This window comes from Marmota monax, unplaced genomic scaffold, assembly GCF_021218885.2.
Source record: "Marmota monax isolate L192 unplaced genomic scaffold, Marmota_monax_Labrador192_F-V1.1 WCK01_AAM20220418_F8-fsc00038, whole genome shotgun sequence".
NCBI lineage: Eukaryota > Metazoa > Chordata > Mammalia > Rodentia > Sciuridae > Marmota > Marmota monax.
Genome location: NW_026692498.1, coordinates 1,962,215 through 1,976,934, shown reverse-complemented (window position 1 = coordinate 1,976,934; position 14,720 = coordinate 1,962,215). Strand labels below are relative to the sequence as shown.

The window sequence follows — 14,720 nt, the reverse complement described above, 5'->3', positions numbered from 1 at the left end:
ACCACACTGAGATGCTGGAAATTTCTAAGATCACTGATGAATACCCAAGGAAAAGAAAGATAACATTAAGTCTCAGGGGAAAACACCCTGAGCATAACTGTGAAACTTGAGGAGACCATGAAACACACTGATGCCCTGGGCAAGGTGCCACACTCCATTGAATCAGTATGAAATGCTGTGAGGCTCTTTAGAGATATGCAAAATCTTTCAATTCCAGTGATACACTGGGAAGAGTCCTGCACCCAAATTAGATACCTGTGAAGACCCTGAATGCCTAGAGACATTGCTCTGAGTCACACTGAATTTCAGTGTATCCTTAGTACTATGGATATTCTGTGGAAGGCACTGAGGACCACAAATGAACATGAGAAAGCAATGAGCTTCATTGTTGATCTCAAAAAGCTCAGAGATATAAGAAGACCCTGGGAAAGGACCACAACTCTTGTTATAGTTTTGATGTAAGATATACTCCAAATCTTTACACGAGACAATGTAAGAAGGTTCAGAGGAGAAATGATTGTGTTTTAAGAGCCTTCACATACTCAGTGATTCAGTTTCCTCATTTGGTTTAACTGAGTGGTCACTGAAGGCTGTTGAGGTGTGGCTGGAGGAGTTGGGACTTTTGGGGCATGGCTTTCTGATACACATTTTGTATCTGGTTAATGGAGTTATCTTCTGCTTTCTGTTGGCCATGTGAGTTTCTTCCCTCTGCCACACTCTTTCACCATTGTAACGAGGGGTGAAATTGTGATATACACAGTCGAGGGGAGGAGTAAAGAATGTCCATTCTCTTCTGCCCCTTTCAATGATTTATTCACTCAAATTACTCCATGCAGTTTCATTTTATAGGTTTTTAATCAAGAAAATGACAATCCTTAATGCTAGGCATTGCAATAGACATAATCAATTCACAGCAAACAATTCTAGATTAATTAATTCACAGCAAAACTTCTAGATTAATTCTAAGCACTGCAAAACACACTTAATCATGATAGTCTAATGACAGACATTTTCTCTGCAAGTCTTAGGCTTTAAGTCCAGCAGATGCACTCTCACTCAGACCCGGTGATCAGGTCTGGAAGCAAGGCAGGCTTTTCCTGGCATGGAGTGGATGACCAATTGCGGAGAGGGTCATAGGGAGAAGTTGTGGCTCTCACCAAGGTCCAGATTAGGTGGTAGAGTTTGAGAGTGGTGACGATTACGCAGAGGCTCAGGGGATGTGACAAGTGATGGGATGTCAGGTCCTCATAAGGCTCTCCAGCTTGAGTGCATCCTTGTTTCAGCTGGCTGAATTCTTGTTCATTTGCTCTATTATTCATACAAAATTTGGGGGTTTTAACCACCTTTTCAATCCTTACCAGCTACCACCAGATTTCTCAGTGACATTATTTACCCTGTGGTCAGAAACATCTGGTCTGTTGGTCTCCACATTGATGATTTTGCTGTTTCCTCTTATCAGGAAAGCCTTCTGGGGTTTCACTCATGTTTAATAAGCATTTTGAGCTTTTTGGAATTGGTGGGAGGAATTTTGCGATGTGTAGCTGTGCAGATGGAAATGCTTTATATTTTTGTAAGCAGAGATTAATGGCTGATTCTGGCGGGAGCTCAGAAGACCAGAATGGCAACAGGACACCAGTCAGTGAAGACCAGGCTCAAGAGGGTTTAGAAATGGAGGACTTTATGGGAATTTGGAGTTGAGACCATTCTTGTTATGTTCTGGCTGAGAAGTATCTGCATTTTGCCCAGGTCCTGAGACTTTCAGTGGGGCTGATTTTAGAAGCAGTGGACATTTTCTTAGTTGTAGATGAACACAATAACTTTATTTTTAGTTATTTATTATTGATGTGGTGCTGAGGATTGAATCCAGTGCCTCACACATGCTAGGTGAGTGCTCTGACACTGAGCCACAACCCTAGCCCCAGAAGTGACTTCCTTATGTGGTGGAAGAAATGTTTAGGCAGCATAGCATATAGGCCATGACATAGATATTGCTGACATGTTTTAGCAAAATTTATTGGGTTATTCAGGAGCAGAAAGCAGAGAAGAAATATTTGGAAATAGTTAACTTGAAAGGTCATAAAACTAAAGCTAAGGAAGTTTCAGTTGTTAAAGCCATTATCACCACTACAAAAATGCTAAAGACTTTGAACAGAGACAATAAGAAAGGTGGCTTAAGGGCTTCTCAAAATCTAGCAAGTCTACACTCCAAGCTCCTGGGAGTAAAGGTGAGAGTTTTCTTAACAAGAAAACAGAGGGTAAACCTTCTTATGCAAGGGGGCCTACAGAGTGTTTTCCACAGGCTCCACTACACAAACACTCAGAGGCTGTTGAAGCCAGCATCCCTGGAGGCTTGGTTATTGCTCAACATACTGGCAGTCCTTGGGACCAATCATGAGGTTCTTGCTCTGCATGAATGTAGGATGCTTGAGTTAGGGATTTATGGAGGGTTCTTCCATGATTTCAAAGGAAGGCCTGGGATACCAGACAAAGGGCAACAGGATTGGAGTCCCTGTGGGCACCTGAGAAGTCAAAGTCTGCAGTTATGAGGAGGAAACTGAAGCTGCAGTCGAGATAAACCCTCCTCATTAAGAAATGCCAGTAACATAGACATCATTCTTGGAAAGCTGCAGGAATTGAGCAGAGACAAGCCCAAAACAACCACTTGGGCTACAAGCAACAAGGCCACAGAGGCAGGGATACACAAGACCTTTGGGAAGAACATCATGATGCCATGTGTTTCAGATGTGGACACAGAACTACAGGACCTGTTTGACCAGCTGGATTTTGGTCTTGCTCTGATCCTATCCCTTCTTTCTATGCCCCTAATTTTGTAAATGAAAATGTTTACTTTGTACCCATTATATATTGGGTAATTGTAAATTGCTTTTAATTTTATAGAAGCTCATAATGAAAGATTGCATTGAGCCTCAGAGAAGACTTTGGACTTGAACTCAGAGCAGTCTTGGAACTGTTGAGACCATGGAGACTCTGGGAATGGACAAAATGGACTTTGCATTGTGAGATGGTTGTGAGCTTTTGGGGGCCAGGTGTGGAATGTTATGTTCACAATGTGGGGTGTCCCCCAAAAGCTCACATGGGAGACAATGCAATATGTTCAGAGAAGAAATGATTGGGTCCTAAGAGCATTAATTCAATAAGTGAGTTAATTCCCTGATAGGAATTAACTGAGTGATAGCTGAAGACTGATAGGGTGTGACTGGAGAGGTAGGACATTGGGGCATTACTTTGGGGTATATACTTTATTTACTTTGGGGTATGTATTTTATTTTTATTTTGTTGTTCTCTGCTCAAAGCAGAGAAGTCCATTAATATGTCTATTTCTTCTCACAGCAAATCAACTCTTTGAGCATTACTTGTTGAGTTACATTATTCATTGATGCATCAGTTTATACAGTTTGTGTGATAGCTATTGCAGAAGCTGTAGTGGCAGCAGCAGAAACAGCAACAACTGTGATGATGTTAGCTGTAATTACGAAGTCTCATTTAGTTTTTCAGTAATACTGGTAATTCTTCTATTTTTGTCTTAAGGTAGGAATTCTAGCAATAATGGCTAAAGAAAATTGTGCAGCATTCCAGCAAGCACTAAGAAAACAATTTTCTGAACAATTTAGTACAATATTCTGAACAGAATTATTAGATATAATGAAAAGGAAAGGTGAAAGTAAACAAACAGATCTGTTAACCTCCTTTTTTGTTCACATATTAAAACAATACCCAATTTAAATTAAACATTTAAATCATGTGAATAAAAGATATTTGGATCCAATTTTTTCATGAGTGCTCCTGATATATGGACATACACACATACAGACATACAACACATAGCACAAGTGTGTACACATAACACAATAGTAAAAGCCTTGTAGCTTTTCACAGGTGAAATTTCCATTGCAATGTTTAAAAACTCCACAGTTGATTAAAAAATAAAAATAATCAGAAAAACATTAACCTAGGTCTGTATGAGCTCAAAAAATAGAATAGAAAACTTCTTCTTGTAACTTGCATATGGGTTTGAAGGTATTCCCATAAGTAAGCCTCAAGGTTTTTTACATTTGAAATAGACCTTAATGGTGCTATTATTCATTAGCCTCCAGGTGTGGGAACCATTTTTTCAGATGTAAAGATAGCTAAACTGGAGTTCTGGATATCAGCTGTTATGGATTTTGAGCCAAATCATCTTCTTCTTGGTCTGTAGAAATCGCTTTAGTTAGTCTCTCTAGAATCCAAATTGGCTGCTGTTCTCCCTGTGGAAACACACAAACAGACCCCTGACTCCAGAAAATCACTGGGTCAGAACCTTTCCATTGTCCAGTTAGAATATCCTTCCAAAGTACCTTTGGCTTATGTACATTTTTTGGACACATGTGCCTTTCCGCAGCACTAAGTCCTGATGAATCCAAATTAAAAAATTTTAACATAAAAAGGGTTATGATAAATTTATCTTTGGGGGATTTATATCCTTTCCCAATTCCCTCTTTTTGTTTTAATAAGTACATCTTAATAGTTTGATGGGCTCTTTCAACTATGCCTTGTCCCTATGGATTATACAGGATACCTGTTATATGAGTAATGTCAAATTATGGCAAAATTGTTTAAAAGAAGCAAAATTATAGCCAGGGCCATTATCTGTTTTTAACTGTTTTGGAATGCCCACAGTGGCAAAATTTTGTAAGCAATGAGCTATAACATCTTTAGTTTTTTCTCTGGCATGAAGGGAGCCCATCAAATATCTGGAAGAAGTATAACTGTAACATGTAAATATTTTAATTTTCCAAATTCTGGCAAATGTGTGACGTCCATTTGCCAGATATGATTAGGTATCAGTCCTCTAGGATTGATTCCAAGATTAACTTGTGGTATAAAGGTCACACAATTTTGACATTGTTTTATTATATGTCTAGCTTGTTCCTTAGTTATTTTTAAATGCTTTCATAAAGTATTAGCATTAACATGGAAGGATTTGTGAAAATTTGTAGCTTCTTCTAGTACAGAAAAATATATGTATGTCATATGTTGTTTTATCTGCTAAATCATTGCCCAAACTAAGGGCTCCAGGCAATCCTGTATGTGCCCTGATATATCCTATAAAGAATGGATCTTTTCTGTCCCAGATTAGACTTTGTATATTGGAAAACAATAAAGGAAGGGGAAATCCTACCAGCATCTTCAAGGGAATTTATAGCATTAACTATATATAAACTGTCAGAAAATAAATTAAATACGGAATCTTTAAACATCACAAAAGCTTTTAATACTGCATTAAGTTCAACCTTTTGAGCTGATTGTTCAAGTATTAAAAATGTAAAACCTTGATCAGGGGTAACTACTGTTGCTGTACCATTCCTTGATCGATCAGTGAATATATTTGGAGCATTCATGATAGGTGTTTTTCTTGTCATTCTTGGAAAAACTATAGGATGCGAGGACCAAAAAGACAACAAAGGATTAGATGGTAAGTGGTTATCAAATGAAACATTAGATTTGCACATGATTATTGCCCAAGTATTTAACTCATTAGCTAACTCATGAATTTGATCCACATTATATGGAGTAATAATTTTATTGGGAGAAATTCCAAACACTCCCTTTGCTGCTTTTATTCCTTTGAGTATTAATTGTCCTACAGCCTCAGGATACCTAGTAAGAATAGTGTTAGGAGAATAAGATAAATGTATCCATAATAATGGACCTTTTTGCCAAAATACTCCTGTAGGAATATTTTTTGTTGGTAGTACAATAAATAAAAAAGGCAAACTTGTATCAATTCTATCCAAATGCATATTTTTCATATATGTTTCAATGAGTTTTAATGACTTTCTTGCTTCAGGCGTTAACATTCGGGGTGAATTTGGATCTGATGGACCTTTTAGGATATCAAATAAAGGTCCCAACTCTCCTGTTGGTATGCCTAGATAAGGCCTCATCCAATTTATGTTTCCTAACAACTTTTCAAAGTCATTAAATGTTTTAAGTTGATCTACTCATATTTGAATTTTTGGTGGGCAGACCATGGTTGAGGATAATGGAACTCCTAAATAATTAATTGGAAAATTTAATTGTACTTTATCTATTGCTATCTCTAGATTATAATTTTTTAATAAGTTTGTAAGTGTGGCATAACATTCTAGCAATGTGTTTTTATCTTTGTGTGCTAATAATACATCGTCCATATAGTGAAATATTTGTAGTTCAGGATTTTGATTTCTAAGTGGCTGGATTTCTTTGTTAACATAAATTTGACACATAGTTGGGCTGTTAGCCATCCCTTGAGGGAGTACTTTCCATTCATATCGCTGATCTGGACCCTCATGATCCAGCGCAGGGACAGTAAATGCAAAATGTGGACTATCCTCAGGATGAATTGGAATGGAAAAAAAAATCTTTAATATCTATAACTAAAACATACCAGGTTTTTGGCAAAGCAGGTAATCGAGGAATCCCTGATTGAGCAGGTCCCATGATAACCATCTCATTATTAATAGCTCTTAAATCTTGCAATAATCTCCATTTACCAGATTTCTTTTTGATGACAAAAATGGGAGTATTATAGGGAGATACAGAAGGTTGTATATGTCCCTCCACTAATTGTTGTTTGACCAGGTCATGGGCTGCTTGTATCTTTTTTTTTTAGTCAGGGGCCACTGAGGAACGCCTACTGGTCTTTCTGATTTCCAAGTAATTTTTATTGTCCCAGTGACTCCTCCTGAAAACCCAATCCATGTTTATCTGTTTTTTGATCTATTTGTATTGGTGCCACTATACCTTGTCCTTGTTCTCCTAATACTTTTTCTTTCCTAAAACCTTGTCTAGCCATAATAGTGGGCACATTTGAATTGATGTTATTTGTCAATGTTAATCTTAATTGATCTAGAACATCTCGTCCCCATAAATTTATAAGAAGATGATCCAATACATATGGCTGTATAGTTCCTTCACATCCTTCAGGATCCTTCCAATCTAATACCATCGCACTTCTATGGGGATTAGTCACCACTCCTAGGCCTCGAAGCGTTTGAGTGGCTTGTTATAATGGCCAATGTTTTGGCCATTCTTGATGGTAGATAATGCTAACATCTGCACCTGTATCCAGTAGCCCATTAAATTCATGTCCTTGAATATTTAGTTTTATCATGGGGTGAGAATCTAAATTTAAAGAAAGCATAGCCCAATCTACACCTGTGGAGCCTAATCCCCTGGAACCTCTTTCTACAGTACAATTGGAAAATTTATCATGTAGGCTGTGTATTATTAATAACTTTGCAATTCTATCTCCTGGTGAAATTACAGATATACCCCTTGAAGAACTGCTATAATTTTTATTTCCCCTTAAAAATCGGGATCAATTACCCCAGGACTTATCATAAGTCCTTTTAGAGTAGAACTACGTCCTAATAATAAGCCTACTGTTCCTTGGGGAAGAGGTCCTTTTACCCCTATGAGAATGATTTGAACTCCCATCTCTGGAGTTAGTACTACTCTGGCAGAGGTGCAGATGTCCAACTCTGTGCTCCCTATGGCTTGTCTAATGAGGGATCTAATGGATAATGTGTCCTGGGCACTAACCTGATGGTGTTGCTGGGTTCCTCCAATGCCCTGTATATTTGTGGTTGTGGGCCCCAGAGCATTGGGCCCCCCTGCATGTTTTTGGGGCCTGGAGTCCAATGTTTTCCTCCACAATATCGTGGGTAAACACCTGATCCTTGTCTGTTTCTTGACAATGGAGTACCCTCTACAGTAGTCTGAGAACGGCACTCATAAGCCCAATGTCTCCCTCTATGGCATCGTGGGCAAATACCTGGTATTCTACCCCTTTGATACCCAGTTTTGTTAAACCCTCCTCCTATGGGGCAACTCCTTTTAAAATGTCCTATTTGTCCACAATTGTAGCATGTTTTTGGCCTGGCACCTAAAGCCTGTTGTACTGCAGCTGCCAAAACTTGCCCTTGTTCATTAATGTCTACATAATTTAATATATGTGTTTAAATCTCCATGTTTCCATGGTCTAATGGCCTCCCTACACCATCTATTGGCTTGTTCATAGACTAGCTGTTTCACCAATGGCATCACTTGTTCTGCATCCCCAAAGACTCTGGTAGCTGTTTGTATAAGCCTATCTACAAATTCACGTAAGGTTCATTAGTTCCTTGTATTACCTTATATAATTGACCTTGTAAATCTCCATGTCCTTGTAAAGTTTTCTATGCCCTAACAGCAGCTGAAGTGATTTGTGAATATATGGCAGGATCATATCCAATTTGTTGCTGCTGACCCTCATAAGGTCCCTCTGCTAGCAACATATCTAGATTTCTCTGAGGATAACCGGCTGCTGCATTTCACCTAGCCATCTCCATACAAAATTCCTGATTGGCAACCCTCCATAGCAAATATTGTCCTCCATTCAGCACAGCTTTGCACATGCTAGCCCAATCCGCCAACGGCATATTCAAATTGGCAATGGACTCAACCATACTTACATTGAAAGGGGCTTGAGGACCATAGGTTGTTACAGCCTCTTTCAGCTGCTTCACAGTTTTGAAATATAAAGCATGGTGAATTTGCTGCCCTTCCTCATTCTGAAATACAGGGCATGCTAATCTTTGAGGTCCTGTCTCAGGACCCATCTATCAACCATAGGGGTTGAGGGCCACTCAGCATATGTTGTCTCCATAGGTGGAGCTGTTTGTTGAATACATATGCCCTCTGGTGATAGAAAGGGGTTAGTAGCAACCTCCTGTTGTAACTTCTCCCCTGATAGCCCCTTTCTCCTCTAAACTTTCTTCCCTTGTCTGACTAACTTGAGAGACTTCCTTGACTAAGCAAACAGGATCGTACTAACGTCCACAATGGTAATGTGACAACTGGCAGAGTTCCTGGGCTTTCCTTTTCTATCTTTTTAAAATCTTCACCATGATGGTTCCATTGTGATATATTTAACAACCCCTCTTTAATGAACCATGGGCTACACCTTTGTATCATCTTAACGTATGCCCTAACTGTTCTTGATTTTACTGAGATGCCTCCCTCCTTTAGCAATTTACTTAATGCCCTTTCGGTTTGGTTGTTACTAATTTTTAAAAATATTTATTTTTAGTTATAAATGGGCACAATATCTTTATTTTATTTTTATGTGGTGCTGAGGATCGAACCCAGTGCCTCACACATGGTAGGCAAGCTCTCTACCTCTGAGCCACAACCTCAGCCCCTCTTACTAATTTTTAATCCCATATTTCCATGACAAAGATACCCCTCACTAAGATAATGCAAAACAAATCTGAGACAAAACAAGACAAAAATGGAACAAAATTCATTGTATCAATTTTTCTATCTTGACATGTGCATCCATAGTCTATCTCTATCTCTTCATCAGGGGCGAACAACTTTTCTCCCATCCTATTTATTTCTAGGGACAGGCAGCTTGAAACAAAAATGAAACAAATCAACACAAGAACACACTACCCCCTGAAATGGTCACACATCTTCTCGCCCTGTCAGGAGTGAGCAGCTTACCTTGTCACTTACTCCCAGGCGTGGAGATTCCCCATACGGGCCACCATATGCCATAGTCCAGTTGGGCTAAATAACTGAGAGGTGACAAGCAACTTGAAGGTCGAAGCAGGAACTACTTTATTGGGAGTAAACTCAGCAGGAACTCAGCAAGAACTCAAAGTAGCTGGAGCCGCTTTTCTGCTGGACAGCAGAGGTATATATACTCAACTAATTACACACAGCTTAACTTAATTAACATCATCTAGATACAGCAGTCAGCTAATAAGGAATCCTCACCATCTTAATGGCTCGCTGGCGTTGCTTCACAAACCACTCTTCCTGGCAAAGTGCCAGGTGCCATCTTGACTTGATTTGCATCCCCAACACCTCATGGAGAACATTTAAAAGATCCTGAAGACAAAGTGGACTCTGAGGATGGCTCTGAAATCCATGAGCCCCAGGAAAAGTCAATAAGACCTACTGAAACTGTGTGAAGTCCCACAGTGTAGTGGTGCACCCTCCTCCACCAAAGAACCTTAATTAAGTTTCTAAAGGTACTTTCAACATATCTGTTTTTATTAAGAGAACATCAGAAAAAAAAAATTCTGCAAAAAAAAAAAAAAAAACCCAAATGTGGTTAGACTTTCTATTTCCTATTACTCTGTCTTGTAAAAGCTAAGTTTGGCAAAACACTTTGTGATGTTACTTCTGCTTTTGTGGTAAAGCATATAACCTCTGACTCATCTTTAAAAAAGTGAGACAAAAGCACTATGAACTCAAAGAAAAAAAGATACTTTTAGGTAGACTCCAGTAAAAGTGGAAATCCAAGCCCCTCCTCCCAGTGGGTATAAAGTTCAAAGAGTTTCTAGACTAATGGTTCAGTAGAGGAAATTTTAGGATATAGCCACACTCTGAACCAGCTGTCACCAATAAACCTTCCTTCTGCTAATTCCTCAGGTGTGCAGCCTCATCTGTCCTGCATCATTTGGCAATCCATATGGGATGGAAATGGTGAAGTTGCCTCTCTTGTCTCTGGAGTCTGGGATGTTGGAGGACATTGCACCCCTTAGCACACCACAGAGGCAACTCTACTGAAGGAGGCACGACTCACCTGACATCTCAGAGCTGCCACCCTGAAGCATAACAGAACCCATGAGGAGAAGAATCCAAGAATAGGGAACATGGAGCACCACCTGACCAAACAGGTAGGTCCCAGGTTCTTCAGTTATATCCCATCTGACTTCAACCAAGAGGCCTATGTAGGTAGAAGAGAGGCTTGTTCAACATCTGAGGGTCCTAAATAACCTCCAAAAGGAGTTGGAGCCAAAAAGGATCCAGGGAGTCACCTAATTAGTCTCTGTTTGGGGTCAGCAAGCATAGGGGAAACCATGCCTCCCTTTTTGTTGTGTAATATGGGGGTGTAAAATATTGCTCTGACAATTGCTATGGCAAGATTGCAGTAAATCACTGCATCTGTCTTAAGCAGGATGTGGAATATTTATTCAATAGCGGGTAGTCTGGATTTACCAGCTGATAGGCTAAGGGGAAGATTGCAAGTTTATAATCTTCTTTACCCTGTCAAAGGGTTAGAATAGAGCTTTATAGTCCAAAACCACATTAATTATAAGAGGCTCTTGCTATGATTCAAACTAAACAAACAACATGATATCTAAAATCATAAGCAGAAGGGGAAGAAAGTCAAAATGACCCCATTTGAGTACCAGTTAAACAATAGTTATTAACATCTAGACAATATTTTTCTGACAGGATACACTATCCAAAAAAAAAAAATGGGAACCAAAAACATTTTACATTATATAAGAACAGAAAAAAAAAACTGTTTCTAAGCAGGGTGTGATAAGCAGGATCAGGATGGCAGAGGCAGAATTTTCTCATGGGAGAAGCATTTCTTACATGACATAGAGTCTCAGGATAAAATGGAGTCTGTTTGGTCATTGCTCATAGAGCCTGGCCCATAACACCATGTCTATGTGAAAGTGTAAATGAGATGAACAAGGGAAGAATTCAGACCCAACCTGAGTACAAAGTGAGTGCTGAGTCCCAATTCATGGTTCCATGGAACCTCATACAGTCTGTGACAGAATTGCACCAACCAACATCTAGGTGGAAGCTCCAGGTTGGGGGTTGACATGGACCGACAAGGCTGAGAGGACCCTAAGTCCTAAGAGGAGAAAGGCTGGAGATGGACTATGTGATTCTTGTCAGAAGTGTGTGACACTGTTGCAAGGTGGAATATGGGAGGCACACAAAGTAACTAAATCCCTTAAAGCCCTTGGAATGTCTGTTGTGAAACCTTAATAAAGGTTTTAGGAGAGACTATGGGGTGAAATTTACTCAGCAAAGTTGTGTACTCTCTGTGAATTAGAATGGCCAAGCTTAGGTGTGGCCACCAGGAGGATCTTTAATTAAAACTCTCATTGCTGAAGTCTTTTTAATAGTTGTTGGAATCCCTGGATACCCAGAATAGATCCCTTGAATGCTGGAAAGATATAGTCTGGAAACATACCCTTTGGTTGAGAGCCTGTCTAGATAGACAATCCAAATTGTTGTTAGCTCAGATTATACCAGCCTCTATGACCCCCCAAAAGGCAACTAAGCAGAGAAAATCTGACAAAGGGCAGAACAAGAACCAATTTTGCCCAGTGAGTCAGAAGAGAACCCACCTCCTTACATGCCACTCTACCCAACATTCTCAAGACCATCGAGACAATGGGCAGTGCCCTCAGCCCCCTTGTTTCCAGAAACTGCAGAATATAGCCCTTCAATACCAGCTCCTCCTTCCTCTATAAGATCCTCAAGGCCAGAGGCTTCCCCAAAGAAAAAGGTTCCTCCTCCACCTTGCAAGACCAAGATGGGAACCCATCCTAAGACCAGAGCCACAACCAGCTGACACCTCTCCAGATGCCCCTGTGAGAGACTAGAAGACCTGCCTACAGTGACCAGGAGAAAATCATCTGAGGGGCCTAAAGCATTTTTAAGTATCAGGCTTTCTCCTAAAATTATCTCTAAAATTGGAAAAATCATACACTCCTACACAGAGAAAACTCAGACCATGATTGGTATGATGAGATTCATTATCCAGACCCACTAACCTACCTGCTTGTTATGGTTTAGATGTGAGGTGTCCCCCAAAAGCTCACTTGCATTATTGTTATATAATGCAAGAAGGTTCAGAGGAGAAATAGTTGGGTTGTAAGAGTCTTAATCTAATTAATTATTTAATCACCTAATACAGATTAACTGAGTGATAACTAAAGTGGTAGCGTGTGGCAGGAGGGAATGGGAATTGAGGTGTGGTTTTAGATATATATTTGTATCTCACAAGTGGAATCTCTCTCTCTGCTTACTGATCAATATGTGATCTGTGTCCCTCTGCCACATTCATCTGCCATGATGTTCTGCCTCAACTGGAGCCCCAAGGAATGAACTCAGCCTTCTATAGACTAGGACATCTAAAACTGATTCCTCAAGTTAACTTTTTCTCCTTTAAAATTGTTCTGGTCAGATCCTTTAGTCAAACAGCAAAATAGCTGACTAAAACACTGGGGGAACTGCTGCCAGCTACTTCTTAATCTATTCATTACAGATGAGGGCAAATGGGTGACCAAGTGATTTAAAATGGCTAGAGAAACATGTTCCAGATGCACAAGGCAACATCCAATCCTATGCCCAGGCCCAGTTCCCCAACACAGACTCAGGGTGGGACCCCAGCAAAGATGAAGAACTCTGAAACATAAACAGATATAAAGAACCCCTCGTAGGAGACTTCAAAGAAGGGGAAGGAGAGCCCTAAATATGAACAAGATGTCAGAAGTACTCCAAAAGCCTGATGAAAGCCCCAGCCAGTTCTATGGACAACCTTGTGAAGCCTCTCTTTTCTCCCTTTGATCCTGAGGCACCAGACAACCAGCAGGTGGACAACACAATCATTGTGGGACAGGCCCAGAGTGACAGTCAACAAAACTACAAAACAGACAAAAGCAGGTAGGTTAGAGGGTTTTGCTGGGAAGAATGCCAGTGAGCTGTTTGAAGTGGCCACCACAGTGTTTGTCAATCAAGACCAAGAGACCCAGCAAGAAGCAGACTGAAAAATGAAGAAGATGGTTTTTCCTTGCAGCTGCCCTTACTACAGACCCAGAAGTCACCCAAAGGGGTTCCCACCAGGACAAAGCCAAAACAAATATCAGAATCAGAACCAGATGCAGGGCTGGAGGATGGTCTGGACCAACCTCCTCACCTGGAGACTAGGCTGAGACTAAACCAATGCACCCACTGCCAGAGGGACACTGGGAAAATGAATGCCCCACACTGAAGAAAGTCAACTGGGTTCTTTCTACTCCTTACCAGGATAAGTGAGGACAAGTCCTTCAAGGATGATACCAACCCTACAAATATGTCCCCCATCATGCTCAATGCCACAGACACCCCTATGATGCCCATGAATAAATTTTGTGGGATTTGAAGACTTGGAAAATTATGATGAGGACTAGGACTGACTGGGCTCCATCTCTTTGGGCACCCAGAAACCTGTGGTCCCAACACTTATAGGGAACCAACCTATGAAAATTATGGTGGACACTGGGGCTCACCATTTGGTTGTGACCCAACCTGTGGGCCCACTTTCAAAGAAAGAGACCACAATTAAGATGGCCCCAGGAAACAAACTCATCATCCTTTCCTCTTATCCCAGCATTTCAATTTAGCAGGCCATGACTACTACATGGCCTGCTAAATTGAAATACCGGGATATCAACCAGAGAACATGGCATAAAAGGAACGCAGCAGCTTCTCACTCTCCTACTTAAGGCTGGTTACAAAATTTCAAAAAATAAAGCGCAGATCTGTTAAGAAAAAGTCAAGTTTCTGTCTGGCTCAGAGTCAGTGGCAACTGGGCTACAAGACTAAACAGGTGACCTGCTCAATTCAAGTCCCTTCAACCTGCTGTCAAATCATAGAGATGGTCATACTTAATTCTGCTGTATATGGATCCCCAACGTTTCAGTTATGGCAAAACCTCTCTATGAAGGCACACAAAGGAAAAACAGAATCTTCAATTTGGAGGACCAAAAAAACAAAAGGACTCTGGGGAGGATACTAAAGAAGTACTCACCCATACACCTGGACTAGGACTCCCTGACCTCACAAAGCCTTTCTTCCTGTAGGTCCATGAATGGTATGGAATAGCTGTAGGG

At 40.3% G+C, this 14,720-nt stretch overlaps 1 long non-coding RNA gene across 1 annotated transcript; it reads right to left on the bottom strand.

The window, feature by feature from the left end:
• Nucleotides 1-836: 836 nt before the first annotated feature.
• Nucleotides 837-14,261, bottom strand: LOC131424189 (uncharacterized). The gene is made up of 2 exons (XR_009226834.1): nucleotides 9,529-14,261; nucleotides 837-5,431 (listed from the first exon to the last, which is right to left on the bottom strand). It is a non-coding gene; the product is annotated as an uncharacterized LOC131424189 (long non-coding RNA).
• Nucleotides 14,262-14,720: the final 459 nt, after the last annotated feature.